This window comes from Anser anser, assembly GCF_964211835.1.
Source record: "Anser anser genome assembly, chromosome: 1".
In the NCBI taxonomy this organism is placed as follows: Eukaryota; Metazoa; Chordata; class Aves; order Anseriformes; family Anatidae; genus Anser; species Anser anser.
This window is the reverse complement of record NC_139720.1, coordinates 127,808,749-127,827,681: the sequence shown is the minus strand read 5'-3', so window position 1 is coordinate 127,827,681 and position 18,933 is coordinate 127,808,749. Positions and strand designations below refer to the sequence as shown.

General features: G+C 41.5%; 2 long non-coding RNA genes across 3 annotated transcripts; one reads left to right on the top strand and one right to left on the bottom strand.

The window, feature by feature from the left end:
• Nucleotides 1-2,070: 2,070 nt before the first annotated feature.
• LOC310886944 lies at nucleotides 2,071-2,906 on the top strand. Its single transcript, XR_014575546.1, has 3 exons — nucleotides 2,071-2,277; nucleotides 2,422-2,613; nucleotides 2,699-2,906. It is a non-coding gene; the product is annotated as an uncharacterized lncRNA (long non-coding RNA).
• Nucleotides 2,907-4,395: 1,489 nt separating this feature from the next.
• Nucleotides 4,396-16,686, bottom strand: LOC310892257. Of its 2 annotated transcripts, none has more exons than XR_014577990.1 (4): nucleotides 16,400-16,686; nucleotides 14,615-14,740; nucleotides 14,038-14,192; nucleotides 4,396-7,266 (listed from the first exon to the last, which is right to left on the bottom strand). It is a non-coding gene; the product is annotated as an uncharacterized lncRNA (long non-coding RNA). The 2 variants fall into 2 exon arrangements; XR_014577991.1 differs by lacking the exon at nucleotides 16,400-16,686 and adding an exon at nucleotides 15,289-15,805.
• Nucleotides 16,687-18,933: the final 2,247 nt, after the last annotated feature.

Below are 18,933 nucleotides of genomic sequence, written 5' to 3'. Positions count from 1 at the left end.
ACTCCTGTTTGCAGGTGAAATTTCCTGTGCATTTCTCCAGAATCCAAACCTTGTTTTTTCTCTCTCCCTTCTCACAATGTCACATTTTTGGTGAAATAAACAGTAAATGAAAAACTCTCACACTTCCAACACCAGCCAGCAACATTTCATACCATGTAAAACTTGCAGATATTTATCATTCTTTCCTTGCTTCATCCCGATAGCATTACTTGTATCTCACAAAGTGTTTTTTTTTTTCTGAGGGAACCCCTGGGTGCCCACCGCACCATCCGCACGTGGCCTTGGACAGGCTGGGCAGCACTGTGGGATCGGGCCAGCACCAGCTCCTGCTTCCTTTGCTTTTCTGCTCTCCATCAAGCTCATGAGTTCAAAGCCAGCCTTAATGATGGCGCACAGGTTTTTCCTGCTAAATGAACAGAAGATGACCTAAAAAAGGGAGTTTGTCAGCATAACACCATTGTCAGGCGGGGCGGTTTGCTGCTGGGGAGAGCCGGTTGCAGCTCTTGAGGTCGTGTTTCAAGGCCTGCCTCTTCTCTTCCCCCTCACGGTAAAAATGATGTAATATGTTAAATTAAGTGGTAACAATGTATGAAGCTGTGGTTATCATAAAATATTTACATCCCTGGAGTGTTATAAACACACAGTGGAGCCCTAATTAACCATAGGTAGTCTACAATTATCCCCTGGTAATTACCCTAATTGGAATTGGCTCGTTATGGGGAACAGAATAGAATTTGTTTTCTGTTTAGTACTGAAAAACAGAGTTGGCAATTAACTAAAAGCAGCAGCCACTTCATCTGACTTAAAAACATTAAATTGTCCTCTCAGAGCCTGTCACTGTTCCCACAATCTGAGCAGTTTCACAAACAAAACCAACAATCAGACACAATTTCCAAGGCATGCTTACTTTCTAAACCTCGCCTCCATGTCAGCACTGTCAATGAATTGGGTGATTAATAACTGCGATGCACAAGGGTTCATACAGGAACTAGAAGAGCTATCCAAAGCACTTGGAGATGCACAGGTCATCTGCTCTGGGAACCTATTAGAGGCATTGCGGGAGCAGAAAGAGGGAATGCATTTTTCTTATTATTATTATTTAGCAGTGGAGATGGAGAAGCTCTCTGTCTCACTAAAGCATTGCGAGCAATATTTCTGGTCAGGCCTCTCCTCCACGAGCTGTCAGAAAATCTCACAAGTGGACGAGGGGCACATCTGGGCTGTTGGCAAGGGAGTGATCCTGCCACTGCGGGCTGCAGCTGTGGGCACGTGGCAGTCACCCTCGGTGCCCCTGATAGCAAGACAGTGTGATGCTCGCGGGCTGGTCGCTGGGGCTGGATCTGTGCAACGCACCGAGTGCAGCCAAGGCACAGGAAGGTACCTGGCTGCCTTCCCAAGCATTTCCAAAGGCAAGGGACAGCCAGGCTTGTTCACGCTGAGCTGACAACACCAGCATCATGGGCAGGTGTGATCCTGAACTGCAGATGAGAGTTGGCTTCTGTGCCAGGCCGATCCCTGCTGTGCCCAGGCATGCGCTGCTGCGGCCGCCCAGCTGAGCAAAAGTGCTGCTGTCCCCAAGTGCCCAAAGGCCCTTCACCCCTCAGCCTGCCTCCCCCCACAGTGTCCTGCTCCCTTAACAGACACCAGCGGAGGCAATCCAGCTCACTTCATGGTCCAGTTATAGGAGGCAGGCTACCTCTGTAGAGGATTTTGTGTTGACTGAGTGGGATAGGGAGAAATTATACATGCAGTTATTTCAGCAGACCCGGTGGCAATTTTTGGCTGGGAGCAGAGGTGAGCTGCTCAGGGAGCAGAGGCAGCCTTACCTGGGGCTGCTGCTGGCAGGGCAGGGTCTGAAATTGCAGCCGGAGAGAAATTACGCAGCCGCCGCCGCTGCGAGGAATCTCCAGTTTCTAATTTTATTTTCCTAGCTGCTTGTAAATGTCAAGAAAAATAAAACTGAAAAAGAAGTGTGGGGTGCTACAAAGTCCTGTCATAAAAATGTATCTTCTAAGTCATAAATTAATGTTTTGTTTTCTCCATCTGGTTTGCCTGATGCAAACAGGAACAGCTTGCTTTTGCTGAGAGTGGAAATGCCTCTGCTCAAATGATCTTGTGGAAATGGGAAGATACAAGAAAACACTCAAGTAGCCTGTAGCAGTCTGCACTGTGCTGCAAACAGAAGGAAAGCGCACAAAGCGAAACATGACTTGGAGGAGAAACACATCTCGCATGCTGTTATTGATTACCCCCTGTAATACAATGTGTCCTCGGATGGTAAGTGTGCGGCTTTTTCCACAGTTCACCAAAACCCGCTCTTCTGACTTTCCTCCTAAAAGCATGACCTGCCTACCTTTCTGTGGCTTTCAGTGTTGTTGGCTCCTCAGGCCATTTTTCCAGTGCCCTTTTTATTTTTCCCAGTAATTTCCCCAGCTGCCACCTCCGAAGGTAAAACTGGTACTGCCAGTTATGCACGACGTTAACTCTGACAAGTGAAAGAAGGGAGAAGCTGGAGATACGCCTGAGCAGTATTTCTACATCACTTTCAAATGAAATACATTTTTATGCTTTGGAAACAGCAAACAAGAGGTGGCCCTTGGCCAGAGGAGTAAGGTAGGTCATGTACATATAGCTGTAAGGATATTTTTGCTTACTGTATAAATCAAGTCTATCTAAATCCCTTTTCTCTGTTTTCCAGATATTTCCAAGTTGGATATTACCAAACTTTGTCTGCTGGATGCTAGCTGTTTACCTGCCTGGGAAAGGAGGTAGAACTACTGCACAGGAAGGTCGTATGTGAAGTTTCCTACATCTGCTGGTTGTTTTCATGGGACCTCTGGACTGGCATGAGGGGAAAAATGTTGTTCTAATGAGCCTTGAGTCCTACCGCAATGTTTGGTCCTCCTCCAGCCTCTAACCAAGATATCTTGTGACTTCAGTTCTTAGGGCTGAGACAGGTGGAGGCATACCAGGGAAAGAGGAGATTGTGGGAAATAGCCTTTTTACTTGCTAGGATCTCAGTAGGAAGATAATGGAGGCAAGACATAAAGGCAGTCTGCAAGAAAGTTGGGGAGAGACTCTTTACTAGGGTATGTCGTGTTAGGACAAGGGCTAACTATTTTAAATTAAAAAGGAGTAGGTTTAGGTTAGATGTAAGGAAGACATTCTTCCCTGTGAGCGTGGTGAGGCACTGGCACTGGTTGCCCAGAGAAGCTGTGGATGCCTCATGCCTGGAAGTGCTCAAGGCCAGGTTGGATGGGGCTTTGGGCAACCTGGCTCAGAGGCAGGTGTCCCTGCATGTGGCAGGCGGGATGGAACTAAGTGGTCTTTAAGGTCCCTTCCAACCCAAACCGTCTCTGATTCTAAGACCTAAATGGAGCAAGTACATAAAAGGGCAACTTTCTGAGTGTTTTGAAAACTCTATGAGTCATGGAGTGTATCAAAAAATGATGTCTGCCTTTCACACAAATATTATCAAAAATGTATTAAAAATATGAATATGCATGCCGAAATTTACCTTTCATTTTTCTCCACCTCTTTTTCTACTCTCTGTATTGGTCCTTGTCTAAAGCAGCTTAGTTTCTGCAGTCTTTTCTTTGTCAAACTCATCTTTTGCTCCCAAACAACTTCCAGCAGATCTCAGCGCAGTGTGACTGGCACATCATACCCTGGTCAGGTTCCCCAGGGGATGGAGTCCCTGGCCAGGAAGCTTCATTGCCAAGGAGATCTGCAAAGTGATCTGCCAAATCAGTCCTCGTCTGTTGTGTTGTCTGAGATGTTTATGTTTTTATGAAGCAGCTGGTTCACTTAGTGAGTCTCTATTTTTAGGTCTATGCTAGCAGCCCTTAGGAAATTATACTGAAGCTGAAGATGAGAGGATGTCCAGCAAGGTGAAAGCCTGCATAGACAAAATGGAGTTGTCTTCCTGGTCTGTACTCCCACAGGGATTGCAAACATACATTTTGTGAGGTGTGTGCATTGTCACAAGGGCTTAAAAAACAAATTTTGGGCTAGTCTGGTCATCTTGATATACTGTGTTGTGCCATATCAACATAACCTTCCTTCCGTCCGTCCTTCCTTCCATCCTTCCTTCCTTCCTTCCTTCCTTCCTTCCTTCCTTCCTTCCTTCCTTCCTTCCTTCCTTCCTTCCTTCCTTCCTTCCTTCCTTTCTCCCTCCCTCCCTCCCTCCCTTCCTCCCTTCCTCCCTTCCTTCCTTTTTATTTGCTGCGAAATAAACACAACTGCTTAATAATTGACAAAGTGACATTTAGGTTTCACTTTTTATTTCGAAATGTAAACACATGTTTCAGTTCTCTAGTCTAGTAAAGAATGTTATATTTTTATGGGATTAGACACCTTGTTAAATCATTTTAGATGTTACCACTGTTTTCCCATTTTTCCTTAAGTTATTCGTTTGTTCCAGCACTCCTTCTTTTGGCAAGAATCTCACTTGCATAAGCTGTTGGATCAGCTTTTCACTGATTATGAACTAAGTCATTTTTTGCCTCAGCAAAAAGAAAGAGCTGAGTAAAAGAGTTTTTAGTTTAGAAATATTTGTCCTCCTTCAGGATTTTGGGTGCCCGTTAGCTCCAGCAGGGGAGCTTAGCACTTTGCAGCATTGGCTTGTTAAACCAGAGATGCTCCTCTAACCTTGTCCAGCTTCCAGGGAGCTGCGGTGCTGCTGCTGCAGTGTCATTGCATCTGTCCTCTGTTCCTCTCTCTGTGCTTTTCAGATTTTTTTTTTTTTCTATAAGCAAAGACATTGGTTTTCTTGGAATGAGCTGCAGAACCTACTCCTCCCTCCATCACAAGTGTCCTACCAGACACAATACAGATGGTTTCTCAAAAGTGTGCTTTTTCTTTTTAGGGGCAAGTGATGTACTGTTAATCACTAGCGGGTGTTTTAGGTAAATGAAAGCCAACCTGATGAGTGAGTGATGCCTAGTAGGTGATTTTGTTGATTCTTTTGTTAGCTGTTAGTTGACATTGCTTGCAGCTACTCCATCCTCTCTTTGCTGGCGTAGAGTATGAGGGAAACTTGTACCCAACAAGGAAAATATTACAATTGTAACACCAAAATAGGTTAGATCTTTTTACTTGGTTGGGATTCATTTTAAAGCAGCACAATATGCTAGAAAATGCAGTCCTCTGCAACAGATACTGCAGCAAAGTAAACCTTGAAATGCTCCTGAAAGGTCTCATCAATTCCTCTTGCAGAGTGTGTTGAATGTAATGACGGAGATAAGTGATTCACATAATTTGTTTCACAGACCTCAAACTTAACTGTACAGGTGGCTCTGTGGGGCTTTGTAACGCTTCTGTTCACCTTGCTAGATCCAGGTTCCAGACAGAAAATCTGAATTCTGTGAGAGTCCATGTGATAACCTTGTGTCCTTGAAGCCAGGTTGAGTTCTGTCATTGAGCTCTCAGGGAACATTTGGTTCATGCTTTCATCTTCAGGAGATTTCAGTGCTAAGCTAAACTTGATTCCAGGCTTCAGATACCCTTTACAAGGATCCAGCCTACAAGGCAAGAGGCTAACACTTTGTATCTGATCCTTTCTTGTCCATTAGCTTATAAAAATTTATAAAAAGTATATGACATAAAAATATCAGGCATCCAAAGAGGTAAACATTTAAGAAGTGAATAATAGGATTCCTAGAAGAACACAGGTGTCTAACTTCTCTTGGAGTGAATCACTTTGAATGCTTGCTGATCAAACTACGGGGGCTCAGCTCCCAAAAGCTGCATGAAAGGCACCAAAACTTTAGCTCTTTCCTCTTGCAAATACAGATGAGATTTTTTAATTTTTTTATTTTTTTTTTCCTTAAAAAAGTGAGAATACTTTTGCTGGAGTTTTTCACTGAGATGAAGATTTATATACACAGTTCCAAACAACACCCCCTTTTCAGTTGCCTACCATTGCTCCATCCAGCTAGCTGACTTTTCAAGAAGTTTAACGATTAAGATATACTTTATTTTGAAACTCGTTTACTTTTGTCAAGTCTTGGTCACAAATGCAGCGTTGTAAAGGCATCTGGTTGATATGATTCAGAAAGCATTTTACAAAACCACTTGGCTCTGTGGAGAGAATTGATTCTTTGTCAGCAAGTGATTGACAGTCCAAACCCACATAATCTAAAAGGAGATGCAGAGACAAGATCTGGCAGTCCACCACAACAGACCTCTTGAGTTAGCAAAGCCATGATGTGCAGGAATCACGCACTGGGCTCACTGATGGGGGCAGGCATTTAATCAAATGATGAAGGCATGCGATGAGTGTGCCAGACAATGCGATGAAGATGGCACAGGGGAACCGTGTACCGTGGGAGAGGCTGTTGCTGGAGCATCTGTCTTCGAGCTGTGCCTGTCCTCAGCTGTGGCACAGGCCCCCTGCCCAGGGAAGCCAGGCATCAGGCACAGCTGCTCCGAGGCCCTGGCCAGTGGGTGTGAAGCGGAGTACAGAAACGAAGCTTGTGACCATGTGTAGGACTTGATGGGTCTGGCACTACCTCAAGCAGATGTCCCTGGTCCTTGTTTCTGGGGGCTGAGTTGGAAAACAGCATCGAGACTGAGCAGAGCAAGCATGGCCAAGTCCTGTACAAGTCGATTTATACCGCTGGAGTCTTCACCAGAACGTTCATCTTGGACAACTATTCAGAAACTGGGATGAATCACATTACCAGTGCTAAGTACTGAATCACGCACCTATCAAATCTGTCAGCAACAAAATTTATAGGTAAAAAATAAGACGGTACACCTCTTTAAAGTGTTGGCACCATTTTATCAGGATAAGTGGTTGGATCTTACAACTGTGTGAGCTTTCCAAAGTGTTAATTTAATTGCACAGCCACCTTCTTATCTAATTTGCCTCTGGCAGGATCTTAAAAATGATTTAAACTTCAAAGACGATACTAATCCCACATGCACAAAGATACTTGGAAAAACTATTTCTTTGAAATGTAACTGATTACAAATGAGTGTTGATTGCTGGTGCCTTCCTTGCAGCATTAGCTTTTCTGTGGGCATGGCGTGCTTTTGTAATTTGTCAACTGCTACCACTATTTAGGATCAGTTAAGCTTTCTCACACTAATTAAAAACTGTAATTAAATAACCAAAAAATCCCTCACTATGACTCAGTCTCAGAGTGTGCATCTGGCCCTTGTTTGAGACAGAGGGTAAAAAAACCCCGAAGTTATGACTGAAATTTCCGGGATGTTTTCTTTTGATTATCCCATAAAGGCACTCTGCTGAAATGGCAATGGCTGGAAAATAAAAGAGAGAGACAGACATCTTTCACTGAGGTGGAAAGGGCTGTGGTAAACATTTCTGCTTAGATTGCATTTTGATCTCAGAATGCAGTACAGGACTAATAGATCATGAACAGAAGGAGCAAAATAAAATATTCTTTTAAAATATCTTTTAATTGCAGGTCAGTGAAAGTACTGGTGAATGTTATCTAAAAAAGAATCCTCTCCTTGAAGAGAAGTGTACTCCACTCTCACTCTTCCATATTGACACAAAAGGAGAAAATGATCATTGGAAAGCAATTTACTCTTGCAAGAGGTTATCACTGCATTTAATAGCCATACATTGATATATTTGTAAAAAGTTAGGCTATAGCTTCTTAGTGCATTGGGGAAAGAAAGAACTGCTCTATGGTTAGGCATTAACGTGTTGCACAAGATCTATCTCCACTAATTGTATTTGGCCACTTTTATGTTGTTTTAGTGACCACATAAAACAGAAGGGTGGGATACCTCAACTTCTGTCTCCTGATGAAGATGACATACTTACTGTAGCTAAAGCTTTCTAACAATTAAACTGTCCTGATTGTAACATAAAGACGTGACATATTTCCTCATAACTCTCCATCTAGATGCCATGAGTGCTGTTCAAGCAACATTTGTTGAACAGCTGTGTCTAGAAAGAAAAGTGAGCTAGTGAAATGTATTTTTTAAATTGATACAGATTTCAGTGGATTGCTGTTTGGAGTTATTTCTGGAGAAAAAGTTTTCTGAGTGAAAAAATTATCACTTCAAAATGCACTCTGTTTTTCTACAAAAAAGAGGTCCAAAATGGTGTTTACTGAAATGAAAATTTGGAGTCACATGAAGTAAGTTTTTGAAGGAGGGAATCTTTTGTTAGAACTGCTGGCTTTGGAGGTTAATTTAGCTTGAAAAGAAAAGAAAAAAAACCACTATGGTCTTTTCCATGATAGAAATCTACTCTTTATGTCCTCAAGATTCTAATTCCTGTTGAGCTAGATCTTTTTATCTGCTTTATCTTGATCAAAACAAAGTGGCAGTTGTTGTTTTGTTTATTACCCTTTCATTTATATCTCTGCTTTAAACTTGCTAAATTGAAAAACATAGCTCCCCTATTAAGAGACTGTGATCTCACTTGTGAAATCAGCCCTTCCAGAGACAACACAGCAATATTTAAACTGTAGCTGAAACCTAAGAATCAATGGTCCTGTGAAAGCCAGAATCAGTTATCAACCAGGTGTGGAACGGTCTGTTTGCTTCCTAAGGCACAGATCTCCCACTGTCTGTTTAAATGTGTACCATGCAAGGCGGGTAGATACTTTGATAGAAAAATAAATGCCTCATTTCTCTTTCCTCTTCCCCAAGACCACTGGTAGTGACAATCCATCCTCTCCTGACAGATTTGGCCTTCAGTACACAGTAAATCCTTGGTAAAACCTCTCTCAGGCACCCTAAAGGCTAGATCTTGACCTGGCAGCTTAGCTTCCCAGCCAGGAAAGCAAATAAGGGGAGAGGAATCACAGAATCACAATAACTCCGGATGGTAGAGTGCTGGTAGTCCTGAAACCCAGCCTCCCACTCAGAGCAGGAGTACCACTAGTGCCAGAACAGCTCTGACATGGCTTTGTCCAAATTTATCATGAAGGACAGAGATATCAACACCTCTTTGGATATCCTGACCCAGTACTGCACTTTCAACTAATTTTCCTAATGCCCAACTTGATTCTCCTGACCAGCAAGTTCTGACTGTTGCCCTTGGTCAAATTTTCTGTTTCACAATATGAAGAGGAATTTGCTCCATCATCTCTGTAATTGACCTCCAAGTAGGCTGTCATTACAGTGTTCCTTAACCGCCTCTATGCCATGCTGAGTTGTCCCTGCTCCACGCGGGGTCCCTCCCACGGGATGCCGTCCTGCCCGAACTGAGCCTGCGGGGGCTGCCCACAGGCAGCAGCTCTTCCAGCACTGCTCCCACACGGCTCCGTACCACGGGGTCCATCTGTCAGGAGCAAACTGCTCCAGCACGGGTCCCCCACGGGCGGCAGCTCCCCCCAGACCCCTGCTCCTGCGTGGGCTCCTCTCCACGGGCTGCAGCTCCGGCCCGGGGCCTGCTCCTGCGGGGGCTCTCCATGGGCCGCAGCCTCCTCCAGGCCACATCCACCTGCTCCACCGGGGGCTCCTCCACGGGCTGCAGCGTGGAGATCTGCTCCGTGTGGGACCCATGGGCTGCAGGGGGACAGCCTGCTCCACCAGGGGCCTCTCCAGAGGCCTCAGGGGAACTGCTGCTGCCTGCCTGGAGCACCTCCTGCGCTCCTGCTGCACTGGGGTCTGTGGGGTCTGCACGGCTGCTTCTCACTCCTCTATCCCAGCTGCTGTCACACAGCAGTATTTACCCTTTTATTAAATCTGCTCTCCCAGAGGCCCAACCAGTGTCGCGCCCTGGCTTGCCTCAGGGCAGCAGCTGCTCCCTTTGGAGCTGGCTGGAGCTGGCAGCCTTAGCATTGTCTCCACATTGTCATGGGTCTGAGCTCCCGGCTCCAGCACTGAATCTGCTGGGGTGATAGGTCTGTCTGGCAGCGAGGTTCTTCTGCTTCCTTCAGCATGGTAACTAACTGCTCAGTAACACTTGACAAATTACTCTCTTAGTTTTGGTCCTGATCTGATGACAGAAATGTCCAGGCCCAACCCCTCCCCGAGCAGGAGTTGTTCCTTTTCTGTTGCAAATGGGCAATGAATGTGGGAAGGAAGCCGTCCTTCTGCGGACAGGACTTTCCAACTTCCCTTGTCTTGAGAATGTGTCCTTTCTTGCCTCAATCACATCAACCTTTTTGTGCTCTGTTCTCTGGGAAACAGGAAGCCAGACGAGTTCACTCTGCTTGGCTGCAGGGTCTCTCGCTTGGCACGGAAACCCTGTTTACCTCTGACCTCCTGGCATGGTTCACTTGTGAACATTAGAACCACCTCATGCTGCTCCTCCCATGTTGTCAATTAGAAAAATAGAGAACTTGACATTTCCTCCAACTCTCTGTGGAATATCTGAGTATTTACTTCTGGGTAGACTGGTGAGAAGAAACATGTTCTGAGGTTGATCTGTTCCCTTCCTCCCATGCAGGTAGAAAAAGTTAGAGAAGGGGAAGACCAGAGCAAAACTCTTCTGGAATGGTAATAGACACAGGGAATCTTGTAAGCACAGTCTGGACTACAAAGAGTCCCCTGAATGAGATCTGTAAATATCACTTTTTTTTTTTTTCTTTTTTTCTTTTTTTTTTTTTTCTATTAGATCTGAAAGCAGTTAATTGCAACGTTGACTTCCTTCTAAGATAGTGAGATGCAGCCACTTCTCCACCATTCCCATGCTCCAGCAGGCAGGAGTAGCTATACTTAGAAAGGAAAAACTGTGATACAATAGTGGAAAAAGGGGGGGGGGGGGGGTTGACAAGGAGTGTGCAGTACATCTAAAGATTGTGTTTTGTGAGACATTTATTTTATGAAATGGGATTTCTGTTTCCAAGTTATAAAACCATAAAAAGTTATTAGGAAAAGCAAAACTGGGTACAGCAGCTTCAGAGGAATATTAGCTAATTTATGTCTGGGTATGGGGAGAGGTGAAGTGCATCTTGTCCTTACTATCACTGTTTTTCAGAGGGACCAATCCTTTCTGGAGTTTCTGACCCCAACTGCAGCATGTTATTTAATCATCTGAAGGTTCACAGTACCAAGGACAAGTTAAAGCAAGAGCATGCCAGTGCATCTGGATGCTAGTGACAGCACCATGGTCTGAAAGGTTCAATGCATGTCTTTGCTTCTGGAAATGGAGGAGCAGGTGGGTTGTGTCTTGTCCCCACTGCATGGCTGAGGATTTAGCTGAGGAACCCATGTCTCACTGAAATGAAAAACAGCTACATCTGAATCATGCAGCACAGTGTCATCTGGAGATGCCAACTCATGCCATGACATATTCTGTCCATCCTAGTCTCCACCAGACTCATTAGCTCAAGCATGGCCAACCTATACTACCAAAGCTAAGCCTGCTTGTGCTAACTTGGGATAAGTCTCTTTTTTATGCCTTACTAGAGCATGTACGCATATCCTCTATTTTTTTTTTGTGTATGGATCTCTGATAGCATTCAGTAAGACCACCCACTCCTGTCTCCCAGTGAATTTTAGCAGCTTCATATTTTAGTTGAAAGTCAGAATTCAGGATAAAAGGAAGCCATAAATAGTCAGGATAGGTACTTTCTTTGAGCAGCCCATCCAGTCTTCTGCTATGGAGTTTCTGCAGTTTTGCTAGATGTATCTTTAGGTTTTTGTTGCTTGTTTCTCAAAATCTCTGTACCAACTGAACCAGTCCACTGGTATATTCCATTTACTCAGTTTACTCTGAGTTATCTACCTTTGCAGCTGGATCAAAATTTGGCTAAAATCTCCTCACCCATATATTGAAATTATATGACTCTTTCTTTAAAAGTGACCTCTGGCATCTTATCATTTAAAAAGTTTGTATATCTATCTATCTATCTATCTATCTATCTATCTATCTATATCTCTCTCTATATAGATATCTATAAATGTTTTAAATTTCTGCTAGTGTTCTGCTATCCAGGTTATTTGGATAACTCATTAAGTATGCCTGTTTATGAGTGTGCTGGACTATCACTGATAGTCATAGATATACTAGATAGACATAGATAAAATAGATTATCTCTGCAGCCTAATTTTTGGCTGGAGGGCCATGATGAAGCCCTGACTGAGGTAAGAAGAGGACAATTTGAGTAAGATTCAAATATTAGATATTTGCAGTCCAGACAAGTACATCTCACCAAAGGTCCTTTGAAGCTATAGACACTGTGTGATTCATGTTGCATAGGGTGGAAGAGATTGTGCACTGGAAGCACCCAGGGCTGTGCAGGTGTAGACACCTGCATTTAATAAGATGAGTATGAACCTTGGCAACCATGGAAACTGAAGTCACAGGAAGATTTCACTTGGTCCTGTTTTCACTACTGACAAAGTGGGGGAGGAGGGCCTGTACAGGAGAAAGTACTTTCTGCTTCTCGTAACTGGTTAGATCTGTGTTTGAAGGGTGTTGCATATTAAGTACCCAAGTTACAAAAGAAACAATGAATGATGTTTAATGCTCATAGTGTCTGAATTTCAACAAAGAAGGGATGACCTAAGGGTTGGGACGAGGGCTGGAGGTGCTTTCTGCTGCCTGCTATGTCATAGGCAGCTGCCACATCAGCTCAGCAGTCAATAGGATTTGCAGACATACATAAGGACTGGTGTGGCTGATAAGTTTTTTTTTTTTTTAAATAGGACTGCGAAGTGTGAATTATCTCTCTCACTCTTAGTGCAGAATCCAGTCAAGGACCTCTATGAATCTGACTGCTTACTTCTGAGGGGAGGTTGCCCTTGTAGATGCATGGCTAACGGCAGGATGCAAGGGGTAGAGTGACGCATGTATTTGTACATAGCACCTATCCATTATAGGTGTGGAAAGACTGCAGGATCTGCCTTAGCACTCAGGCTACAACAGCAGTTTCCTGCTGCCAAAGCATGCTCTGTCTTGCCCCAGACAGAGCTCCGGAGCACTCTGCTCATGAACTGAGAAGATTAGCATTTGAGTGAGGAATCCTTCTCTTGGTTATCCAGTCCCCAAACTCCTAATTGAGTAAGTTCGAGACCAGTTATTCTTTATTTTTTTCTTCTAAATAAAGATTTTGCCTGTTTCTCAGGAAAACAGGAGATGATTTCATCTTAACATAACATTTAAGATGAGATAGTGTCAAAAGCTGTAATCTTGCATGTCCCCTTTAATACATAACATCCTGATTATAGTGGCCCTGAAAAATTAACAAGTATTCAAATAAACCCTAACTGAAAAGGATGCAAGGCCACCATTATCCAGCCTGTGTGACTCATTAAAGTGAAGGGTGAAGAGCACAGCAGAGTTGCATTAATCACTTGGTTCTGCTACAGGAAGAAAAGGATTAATGTGATAGTTTATTTACAACATACCATATGCAGAGTTAGCCGATAGCCTCACAGAGGCTCTAGGGATGCTGCTGATGAAGGAACTTCCCACTTCTAAATTATCTTTGGGAAGTCTTTAGTCAAATTTTGTTTTAGACTTTGCATTTTGCTTGATAATAATCCACAATCTTTCTGATACAAAATAAAAACTTCATTTCTTGTTTCATGTCTTCTGTCCTCCCCAAACATTAGCATATGAGAAAAACTCACATAAGTTTATAGTTTCATGAATAGCTGTTCTAAGGCCAAGAGAGGAAAAAAAATACCAACACCACCTTATCAAGAGGTTGAAGACACCTTTTTTAGAGCAAGTTTTTGGTGATGAGGTACCTTGAAGATGCTCTTACAGAAGTCAGATGATATTTGCTTAGTTCTCATACTACAGGATGCTGTGTTATTAGAAAAAGAAGAACAAATAGGTGAAGTAAAACTCTGCTTTCTTAGACTTTCTGAAGAATACTTCAAATCAGAAAAAAAGAAATGGAACAGCAGACCATAGGGTTATCAAAAGATAACAAAAGTAGCATTTATGATGATAGGTGGTCCTGTTGCATTTGGTGTTCTTACTGATTTCAGGAATGACTGACAGCTGATGAGCCACTCTCACAATTGGGTTTATAACAGATGGTACAAAAGCTCCCTGATGGGAAACTTGGTCAGGATTCAGAGCAAAACATCTGACAGGAAACTACCGATAGGCATAAATGTTATAAATTACCATACAAAAGAAAGTACCTGGTCCAGAGTGAGATTTACTGATTATAGTCCTTGTGCATTTCTGAGGATTGCAGAGAAGATGATTAAACCCTTGGATCTTGTTGGACAAAAGCTCCTGTTGCACAGCACTCTTCAAAGCGAGGCAGCAGAGAACATCTCAGATGTGGTTGATACTACAAAATCCAAAACACAGAAGAAAAGAGATGTTGTGCAGGAAAAAGTGGGGAATTCAAAGTTGATATTACAAAAAACAACATATGGAGCTTCATATGCTATGGCAAACACCATAAACTGAGGCATGGACTGGTGTTTGGAAAAATTTTAATGTAGTTTGATTATTGTTGTTGTTGTTAGCTGGGGAGAGCCTCTTCCGGGAGTCAGCTGGGACTGATTACTGTACACAGCAGTATATGTTAACTAGTGCAGAGCAGCTAGACCCGAAACACTTGTGGAACAGACCTCTGCTAGGCTCCCTGGCTTGGGATGATAGCTGGATTTCCTGTGGTAGAAACCACAGAAGGATTCCCAATCCTTCTGAAAATGCTGTATCTTGACTGGAGAGTGTTTGGATTTGTCCACACGCAGCCATTCTCACCTTCAATAAATCAGTAGAAGGAGCAGTTTTAAGATTAGACAGCAAGTTCCCATCAGTGTGGTCCAAGACTTTTCTTTTGGTGATGTCAGCAAGCTTTTCAATTAGCATCAATTGAGGTAGTGGGGCCTGTGATGTGGAAAGATAATTTTTGATTACAATCATGCAGAAAATTGGCCTTTTAGCTTCTAATGTGCTTTTATTTAAAATTAACTCTAAACTTTCCTGAGCATGTTGTAACAAAAAAATGCTCTAGATTTCTACATAGTCTTCAAAACTGGCAATACTGTACACACATGCTACACACATTACCATCCAGTGATATCAGTAGAACTATTTTTATGGTTAGAGATATATAAATACGCAAGGTCAAGGCCTTATTCTGTATTATGTCATAACTATGGAATAATGCATAGGTGAGTGGTGGGACTGACTTCACCAGTGAGCTGTAAAATATATTCCTTAGAGAGGTCAGATTCAAAAAAATAATAAAAATTTCAGTTCATCATCTTTCCTGGGTCAACAAAACTTGGCTGAACTTTGACAGGCTTTCAATTCCAGATTGATGATATAGTCTTCTTTCCAAGGATGGATATGTTTGGGAAAACGCCAATGCCTAATTCTGAAGAGAAGTAATAGTCATGGTGAGCTAAACATATTTTTCAGATTATAAGTACCTTTTTTACTTCCTGACCCACAGGAGGTAATCAACAACTCTCTTCATGCTCATGTTCTTCCATAGCTCCTCTGCTGTCTCCAACTTTTTCTTTCAGGTATAACTGTTCAATAAGTAATTTAAACTCAGAGTCTTGTTCTCTGTTTACATTTAGCTTTGAAAATTCCTTCTGCTACTTCAGACCCGAACAAGGATTTGTGTGCCTGAAAGCTCATTTGTTTTCTCAGTGATGTAAAATGGATCTAATAAAGTAAATGACTGTCTTTGCAAATTTTGTCTTTCCAATAAGACAGCATCTTTAACCAATTCATCTGAACTTCTCTGAAATTTTTAACATATTCTGAACTAACATATACTTAACACAAAAAAATCTAGGGTGACTTTTATAGGGTCATTATTGGATGACTTTTTCCTACTATACAGAATTACTGAAGCTCAGAAGTATGAGTGCATGATACACCTCTCACTTTAAGAGTTGCAAATTATTTGGTCAGTTAAATTTATTTATCGAGATGTTACGTTCATGTTGGGAAGCAAAATTCTGTGTTAGCAGACTTACTAACCCAAACCCAATACACTAAAAGAAGTATGTTTTGATAAAACATAAAATTTTATTAACATTTCTTTCTCCTTTAACACAACCTTCACTGAACCAGAGTTGTAAACACTAAAATACTCTGCATAGTTCAGTCTCATGCTATCTGAACTGGCCAAACCAAAAGCTATGAGTATTTAAAAAAAAAAATTAAAAAAATATATTTTTAATCCCATTTTCCTACAGAAGTTTTTTTTTGGGCACATTTCTCCTCTTGCATTTGCAACTGCAGCATTCTTGCTCTTTGAAATTCTGTGAATAAACAAAAATCAGGAAGTCAGATATCTATATATTCCTCATATACATACTCTGTGGGAACACCCCTATTGAATTCCTACTTTGTCATGAGGAAGCATTTATAACTTATGTTATTTATTTGAGATACAAACATGTCTTAGATAATGAACACAAGTGCAGAGGGACATAATGTCAACAAAAAGTGCCCAAAAGATTTACATAAACTGTCATTTGAGGTTTTGTAACATGCAGATATAACTGTTAAGGATAATAGAAATACCTGTCATTTTAGCTGTCAACACATCTTGGCAATTTTATCCAGTTGCCCTTTGGGTGCCCTCTTTGCTTTGGTTCTTTGACTGGTCTTGCCTTACCACCTTTCACAAGGCAAAGTTAATGGCCGTGATCATTCCATTCTACTGACTTCACATACTCATTCTGACTCAACTTCTTCTCTGACTCACAATCTATTTCTATTTCCATAATCATGAGTGTATGTGAGACATCCTGGGCTAATGAGAAATGGCACAGACATCAAAATGTGTTATTCATACCTATGTGAGTAATCCCCACACGTTCTTTGGTACATGTGTACTGACTTGATGGAACTTTCATTTCCTGCCTCTTTCCATTTATTAATACAAATGACTTGGTGAACCTTCTTCCACAGTAATGTGGATGATTCCTCTTTTGTTCTTATGAAAGAAAGAAACCCCACAATATACTAGGATTCTCTCTTCAGCCATTTTATTTTATTTTATTATTACTATTACCTAGGAAAAGAGAAACAACAACAACAACAACAACAAATCTGTAGAAGTTCTTACAAGTGATTAAACTTTACAGAAGACCAAGTAATTAAATCATCATATTAAAGTGTCTTCAGGCTTCTTTGTATTCTCTCTCCTACGGACAACAACTCTCCGGTGCAGGGGTTTCTATTCTCAGCAAGCAAAAGCTCAAGCAATTCAGCATAACTTAAGAATTAGAAGTTACATGTGCATTTTTGGCCTTTGCCACAAAGCGATCATACTGTAAAATATGTATGGAGACTGTCACACCAAAAAATGATATATGTGTCTGGAAGTAAATGATTTGCTTAGGCTGTAGATCTGGTACATCTTGAGGGACACATTTTAGTGATAATATGTTACTGTAAGGTGAATTCAGTAGATGACCTTAGAAGATGGACCTGCCTGAAATACTGAGGGTTTTGGGTGAAAAGTCTACTGTACATATGAAATCTACCTACTGTATTATCTAAATAAGATGTAAAATTGCAGGGGAAACCTTGAGTAAACTCCTGAGCTATCTCCAAAATCCACAAAACAAAGTATCAAAGGCAAGAATACAGTTTTCTATACTAGCACCTGTGAGCAGAGGGGAAAGAGGAGAGGCCCACAAAACAATCATGACATTATCTATTACTTTAAGCATGACATTAGGGTAACTTTATTTATTTATTTATTTATTTATTTATTTATTTATTTATTTATTTATTTTTAGTGGAACTTTATAACATATAAATATGAAAAACTTGGAGATTTCTACTTATATGAATATTCTACTATTACTGCTTTTACAGATAGATATTAATTGAAAAAATGTGACCTTTTAGATAACTTCTAGGAGGTCACAGATTTAGTGGTTATTGAGAAACTGCAGGGTTAACTCTTGGAGTTCTTACTGGGTACGCAGAAATGTGGCAACAACTCTACAACAATTGCTTGATATTTACGAAGAACATTGATAAGACATTTTGTGTACTCTACAATATTAATACACACAAATTAACTTAATCACATGCAGTAACTCAGATTTTTACCACAGATGATACTCAGACAATATTGGGAACAAAGAAATCTTGAAATGAATAACAGATCTAACGTTCAGCCTGTCTTGAAAATGGCACAGTCTGTCTCTCCCAAATTTCTGATGGAGAGGGATGTAAATCCTGAAATGTAATTTAAAATACCAAGTTAGTCAGAACTAGAGGAAAATCTGGATTTGGGTATCATAATAAGTGCAGAGGGTTTGTTATTTCAATCTTATTGCTCTCCATTATGTTGCCAGGGACAAATACACAATATGTTGTAAAGAGGCTTTCCTCTAGTCACTACAGCACTGTACTAAGCACATACTCCCAAAGCCTTCCTCGTAGGAGGGTTGAGTCCATTTGGACACAGTGGGGATGACACATCTGGTAAATGGGTGTGATGCTCTGATTTTCCAGCTCCAAGTGGGTGGATCATAGAGTGTCACTCTTGGGTGTAGTGGTGGAGAGGGGCGGGAAGGAAGCCCAAAAAGAACTTGATGGGGCCATTCCTTCACTGTAATGCCAGTGAAGTGACATCACAAGGCAAATATTATAGCAAGACATGATCTTGGCTTGGTTGTTCCCATCCTCCCTGGTTTCATTGCAAAACATTTATTTTCTGGAAGTGGGTTTTCTATTTCTTTCTCTCTTTTCCTTCCTTCCTTCCTTCCTTTCTTCCTTCCTTCCTTTTTCTTTCTTTCTTTCTTTCTTTCTTTCTTTCTTTCTTTCTTTCTTTCTTTCTTTCTTTCTTTCTTTCTTTCTTTCTTTCTTTCTTTCTTTCTTTCTTTCTTTCTTTCTTTCTTTCTTTCTTTCTTTCTTTCTTTCTTTCTTTCTTTCTTTCTTTCTTTCTTTCTTTCTTTCTTTCTTTCTTTCTTTCTTTCTTTCTTTCTTTCTTTCTTTCTTTCTTTCTTTCTTTCTTTCTTTCTTTCTTTCTTAGCTACTGCTGTTAAAATTAATATTAATTACCATCCACTGCAGTACAGTATTTTGTTTTGCTA